The 7548-nt window shown below is 36.3% G+C and overlaps 1 pseudogene; it reads left to right on the forward strand.

The window, feature by feature from the left end:
• Nucleotides 1-6597: 6597 nt before the first annotated feature.
• Nucleotides 6598-7548, forward strand: LOC127557586 (olfactory receptor 5B12-like; annotated as a pseudogene).

Consider the following 7548-nt stretch of genomic DNA (forward strand, 5'->3'; position numbering starts at 1 on the left):
TAGTCATGAGGAAGAAAGAAGTTTCAAAAAGGTGTGACTCTTTGCAGCAAAGACCACCACATATACACTTTTGAGATAAGTAGATTTTAGCAGTCCAGATGTGTAGATCATCCCTACTTTATCTGTGGGGAACCTAGAGGCAGTTAGGAGACACTGGAATGAAGAGGGTTAGGAAAGGCTTCTTGTAGAAGGTGGGATGATGGTTGGAACTTTAAACAAATGACAGGAAAATCAGGAGGTAGGGATGAGTTAGGAGAACATTCCAGGCATGGGAAAAGCCAGAAAAAATGCCTAGAACAGAGATATATATATTTTTTTTGTCTAGAGTCACTGTATTAAAGAGTATATTGTGGGGAGGAAGATGTAAGAAGACTGTAAGTGTGTGTGTGTGTGTGTGTGTGTGTGTTTATGTGTGTGTGTGTGTGTGTGTGTGTGTGTGTGTGTGTGTGTGTAGATTGTGAAGGACTTTAAACACCAATCAGAAGGTTTTGTTTTTGATCCTGGGGTGAATAGGGATCCAGTAGAATTTATTCAGTAAGGGGGTGGTAGGGTTAGAAGTGTACTTTAGAAAAATCACTTTGGCAGCTGAACAGAAGATGAATTAGAGAAGGAAAATACTTGATTTAAGGAGAGCAACTAGGATCTATTGCAATAATCCAGACAAGAAGTGACAAGGTATTGAACCAAGTTGGAGACAATATCAGAAGTCCCACTTCTCTATTTTTCTCTCATGCTACATTTGGTGATCTTATCTCTCTTTTTTTTTTCATTTCTATTTTTGTGATTCTCAAGTCTACTTAACCTTCCCTAATCTTCATGTTGAACTCCTGTCTAACATTTCCAACTGCCTTTCAAACCTACTATTGTTTTTTTTTTAATTTAATCTGTCTAAAATTGAATTCAGCATCTTTCCCTCAAAACCTTCCCTGTCTCATAACGTCCCTATTGCACTCAAGGGCAACAATCCATCTTCTCAGTTTCTTGGACTTGCCACCTGGGTGTCATCCCTGTCTCTTTAGTATCTCTTCACACACCACATATATCTAATCTTTTGCCAAGACCTGCTGATTTCACCTTCACAACATCTCTTTTAAAAAAAAAAAAAAACTTTTTTTATTTTCAAAACTTGCATGGATAATTTTTCAACATTGACTCTTGCATAGCTTTGTGTTTCAAATTTTCCCCTCCTTCCCCCCACCCCCTCCCCTAGATGGCAAACAAATGTTATACATATCAATATATATGTTAAATCCAATATACATGAACATATTTATACAATTCTCTTGTTGCACAAGAAAAATCAGATCAAAATGGAAAGAAAATGAGTAAGAAAACAAAATGCAAGTTTAAAACATAAAAAAAGATTGAGAATGTTATATTGTGATCCACATTCAGTTCCCATAGTCCTCTCTCTGGGTGTAGATGTCTCTTTTCATCACAACATGATTGGAACTGGGATCAATCATCTCATTGCACAAAATCTCTTGAGTGGGGAATGGTGGTAGTCATTTAAGGCTCCAACTTCATAGGGTATAATTGAAATATAATAAAGTGGTCAGGCCCTCAATACTAAAATATAGTCTAGAGTTCTATTATTTCACCAAAGAATCAAAGTGGAGGGGGAAAGAGAAAGTGGCTAAGGCTGAAATGATAGGTTTGAGGGTTTGAATGTTGGGGTGTGGACAAAGAACATAGATTAGTAGTTAAAGACTAAGAGAAAGAAAAAAAATAAATTATGGTCAGATAAGGGGATTTCTGAATTTTTGAAAATGGAGGTGATACATATGTGGATGATGACAAGATTAAAGGTTTGGCTATCTTTATGTCTGGCTAAGATAGGGTGAGGGAGTAGGTTATGGAAAATGAAAAGGTTGAGAGCTGAGTTTTTCTGGTGTTTGAAGGAGCATCAACATGTTAAATATGGAATTCCTTTAATATGAGGTCAGGAGTAGAGGAAGGAAGAAAAAATGTGAGTTAGGTACCAAAAGCTTTGAGAAAAGAGAAGGACCAACAAAGCTCAACAGCAAGAGATAGAAAAAATAATTCCATTTAAACCAACTGTGAACAATATAAAGTATTTAGGAGTCTATCTGCCAAGACAAATCTACGCACTATTTAAACACAATTACAAAACACTTTTCACACAAAGTGAGAAAACTAAAAAATTGGAAAAATACCAACTGATCATGGATAGGCCTAGCCAATATAATAAAAATCACGATTCTCCCTAAGCTAACTTACTTATTCAGTGCCATAACAATTAAACTACCAAAAAACTACCTGATACAGTTAGAAAAAAATAACAACAGAATTCATATGGAAGAGCAATAGCTCAAGAATATCAAGGGAATTGATTTTAAAAATAGAAAGAAATACCAAATCTCAAGCTATATTATAAAGCAGTAATCATCAAAACTATCTGGTACTGACTAAGAAATAGCAGGTCAGATCAGTGGAATAGACTTGATACACAAGTCAATGACCATAGTAATCTAGTGTTTAATAAACCCAAAGATCCTAACTTTTAAGATGAAAACTCACTATTTGATGAAAACTGATGGAAAAATGGGAAAACAACAGGACACAAACTAGGTATAGACCAACATCTCACACTGAATATCAAGATAAGGTTAAAATAGGTACATAATTTAGACACAAGGAATGACACTATAAGCAAATTAGAAGAGAAAGGGATATTGCACCTGTTAAGAGCAGAAAAGGGGAAGAATTCATGACCAAACAAGAAAGAGAGAGTACATTACAAAATACATAGTAATTAAATCTGGTTATATTAAATTTTAAAGCAACAATGCAACAAAAATAGGAAGGAAAGCAGAAAGCTGAGAAATACAGCGTGCATGCAGCATACAGCTGAGAAATACAGAAGCTGAGAAATCTGTACAACAAATGACTTTGACAAAGGCCTCATTTCTCAAACACATAGATAAATGAGTCAAACTTATAAGAAACAAAGCTGTTGCTTAATTATGGTTAAAGAATATGAATAGAAACTTTTCAGATGAAGAAATCAAAACTATATGCATATGAAGAAGTACCCCAAATCACTTTTGATTAGAAAAATACAAACTAAAACTACTTTTAGATAATACTTTATACCTATTAGGTTGGCTAATATGACAAAAAAGAAAAGAGATAAATGTTGGAAAGTATATGGAAAAATTGTGACACTAATGCATTGCTGTTAGAGTGTGAAATGATCCAACCATTCAGGAGGGGAATTTGGAACTATACCCAAAGGGCAATGAAACTGTGCATGCTCGTTTATCAAGAAATACCATTGCTAGATCTGTATCCTAAAGACATCATAAAAAAGTGGAAAAGACCTATGTGTACAAATTTTTTTTTATAGCATTCCTTTTTGTGGTGGCAAAATATTAGAAATTGAAGGACTATCCATCAATTGGGGAATGCCTGAACAAATTGTAGTATGAATGTAATGAAATACTATTGTACAATAAGAAAAGATGAACAGGCAGATTTCAGAAAAACCTGGAAAGACTTGTATGGACTGATGCAAAGTGAAATAAAATGAAATAAGCAGAACCAGGAAAATGTAGTATCAGCAACATTGTGTGATGATCAACTATGACTGATTCATATCTTCTCAGCAACATAATGACCCAAGACAAGCACAAAAGATTCATGAAGGAAAATTTTATCCATAACCAGATAAAGAATAATGGACTCTGAATACAGATTGGAGTATATTTTAAACTTATTTTATTATTTCTTATATTTTTTCCCTTTTGATGTGTTTCTTTTTTCATAATTGTGATTAATATGGAAATACATTTTACATGATAGCTCATGTATAAATTATGTCAAACTGTTTACCTTCTTCAGAAGAGAGGAGAGCAGGGAAGAGGGAGAAAAAATTTGGAGCTCAAAATCCTGTAAAAATCAATGCTAAAATTTTCTTGACATATAACTGGGGAAAAAATAAAATAATATTTAGAATGAAAGGAAAGGATATGAACTGAAGGTTTGTAGACAATAGCTACCAGGAGTTTGATTGGATGGTAGATGTGAATAACATGAACCTCAAAGGAGCAGGGGTTAGTGAGTAATGGAAGTAGAACAATGAAAAGGAAGAAGTATTTCAACTTTCCCACCTCAAATCAGTGAGTAAAGGGAATAAAGCAATGCATTCATTACTGTAAGGGGTGACCATTGAGGCTGTCACCTGAGGGAGCCAGATTTCAGTGATACCTAGAAAGTATAAGGAGTAGAAGAAAAAAATTTAAAATAAATTCTAAATGAAATGTGGTGGTGGAATGGGCCTTTCACAGGGCATGGTAGAAAAGGTGAAAATATTTGCCTAAGATTTTGGAAGTAGAGGGTTAAAGGTAATGGTAATTGGGAATCAGAAAATGGAAAAGAGGGAATATAATCTATGGGCATTCAAAATCAAGTTGTGTATGATATGACTGTGCTACAGAAATTGTGAAATTTGAATGAAGAAGTTATGGGAGGAAAATAATGGATTCTGTTTTGGACACATTCAATTTAAAATGATAATAGGATTCCTGGGTTATGATTCCAATAGGTATTAGATGATTTAGGACTAGAATTTAAGAGAAGAATTAAGATGAATAAGCATCCTAGAGAGAGAAAACAGGGTTAGCAAAGGAAATTCTTTCTAGGGGTTTGGCAGTGAAAGGCAAAAACAAGATATAGGAAAGTAGCTTGAATAAATGGCAATGTTCAGCGACAAATGTTTTTAATGGAATGGAAACAGGAGATCTAGATGATTTAGTGATACAATTTAACAAAATCTGTTCTAATCATATATTGTACAACTCATGCATTTAACCTTTTACAACCCTAGTTTCCTCATTTTAAAATGAGATTATAGTATTATTACCTCATAAGGTAGTTATATTAATGGAAATCATATATGTAAAAATTTATAAGCTTTAAAATATAAATATTTATTAACATAATCATTACTACTACTACTACTGCTGCTGCTGCTGCTGCTACTACTATTACTACTACTACTACTACTACTACTACTACTACTACTACTACTACTATCTAACCATATTTGTAGGAGCAAGGAAGAAGTAAATGAATAAGAAGGGATAAGACATGATCACAGCTAGGTATATACATTCATGATGAAGTAACATAAGGTGTAAAGTTTTTGTTAACTTTAACTCACAGTATAAATGTGAGACATGTTGCTGGACAAGTTAATAAGCATTTATTGAGTGCTCACTGTGTATCAGACACCATGCTAAATTCTGGAGAACAAATATGATAAAAGACAGTGTCTTCCCTCAAAGAACATACTTTCTAACCAGGAAAAAATACATAAAAGGTAGCTAAAATGAAAAGAGGAGGGAAGGTAACAACCACAGGGCATATTATGAATATTTGGAGTGGCAGAAGTGGGGTCAGAAGGGGATTGAGTAATGGCTGACTTCCTCAGAAAGGCTTTTCCAGGAAGAACTCACCAATGAGGAAAAAAACCAGAGGAGTGGTGGAGGGATATCCTAGGGTAGTCTGAGAAGACATCTGAAGCATGTAATGAAGTCCAGACTCCAAAGGAAATATAGAAGAGAGCTGAAAAACAAAATATTAAATAAAAAGGAAACTACCAATCAGAGGAATCCTAGATATTGTAACATTTGAATTGGACTTTAAAAGATGAGGATAAATTCAAAAAGTAAGAAGGGGAAGGAGATAAACCAGATATGGATAACAGGGTCAACAAGGATATGGAGGTTCTGCTGGAGGTGACCCATGGGAGTGATAGTAGATTTATATGCCTACTGAATGAATTATGGTCAGTAATTATACACTATTCTACATAAGCACACTCTTTTCCTTTATTCTGTCATAGTGATACCATATTTGGAATAAATCATATTCCATCCTGAGAACAGCATAACTAGAAGACCCATTTTCAAAATGGAATGCACCCAGAAGAGTGTACCAATGTGAAGAAGGAGAAACATTCCTTCTGAAAATTGGTTGAACCATAATTTTTTAATTTATCAAAGAGGAAGAAATAGTCATTTTTAAGCATTCAAAGACCTGTCATGTAGAAGAAAGATTATAGGATATAGATCTGGGAAGAGATTATTCTTATCAATTAGATGCTCTAGTGAGAGCACTTTATTTTACAAGTAAGGAAATTAAAACCATGAGAGGTAAAGTAACTGGCCCATTAATATGGATGGCCAAGTTAAGATTTAAACTAAGATCTTCCAATTCCAAATCTAATGTTCTTCCTACTGTGCCATGTTACGTCATATTTCTTTTGTATGACCTCAGGGACATAACTGGATACACTTTCTAAGAGGAAGATTTTTGGCTAAATATAAGGAAGAATTATGACACAATGAAATATGCTACCCTTTATAACTTGAGGAATCCAAACAAATGACTATTTATTAGGGAAGTCTACCATGTGTAGGACAGTAGGTGACGTGCCATAATCCTGCGCTCTTTACAAAATCTGATAGCTTACATTACAGGAAGAACTCTGTTCCAGTTTTTATGATGCTGTTTCTGGCATGCATTTCCTCCCCAGAATTCTTCTAATAATTCTGTTCCTGTGCATCCCCTATGGCTGATTGACTTTTCAGAGGACAGAAAATGACCAATTGCACTAGAGTTCCCGGATTCATTCTCCAGGGCTTCTCAGGCGTTCCTGAACTGCAAAGTTTTAGTGCTGCCATTTTCCTTTTCATCTACATATTCTCTGTGCTTGGAAACATCTCCATCATCGCAGCAGTGAATCTGGATTCTCATCTGCACACACCCATGTACTTTTTCCTCAAGCATCTATCATTCATTGACATGTGTTCCACCACCACCACTCTGCCCCGGGCACTCTTCGCTGCCCTGGCCGGCTCAGAATTCATCTCTCTCCCAGCATGTGCAACTCAAATTTTTGTTTTTGTCTTCTGTGCGGCCGCTGAGTGTTTTCTCATCACCTCCATGGCCTATGACCGCTGTCTGGCCATCTACCAGCCCTTGACCTATGGGACCACTATGACCCCAGAGTTCTGCTGTGTGCTGGTGGCTGTGGCCTGGGTGAGTGGACTCCTCTTCTCATCCTTCCACACAGTCAATACCTTCACCATATCCTTCCGTGACACCACGGTGGAACATTTCTTCTGTGACAACCCATCAATCCTACGTTTGTCCTGCACCGATGCTCAGACCCATGAGGCAGTTGGCTTTATCGTTAGTGGCTGCGTCATCATGAGCTGCTTTGCACTTACTGTCCTGTCCTACATCCGCATCCTAGCCACGGTGGCCCGTATCAAGTCCACACAGGGTCGCCAGAAGGCCTTCTCCACCTGTTCCTCCCACCTCATCACGGTAGTGCTCTTTTACGGGAGTGGCAGTTCAACCTACATGAGGCCTGCAAATGGCTACTCCCCACTTCAAGGGCGCCTAGCTGCCATATTTTACTCCATCGTTACTCCTACCTTGAACCCCATTATCTTTAGTATGAGGAACAGAGATATGAAGGCAGCCCTAAGGAAGCTTTACATTCGTAGACCATGA

Source organism: Antechinus flavipes, chromosome 3, assembly GCF_016432865.1.
Source record: "Antechinus flavipes isolate AdamAnt ecotype Samford, QLD, Australia chromosome 3, AdamAnt_v2, whole genome shotgun sequence".
Lineage (NCBI taxonomy): Eukaryota > Metazoa > Chordata > Mammalia > Dasyuromorphia > Dasyuridae > Antechinus > Antechinus flavipes.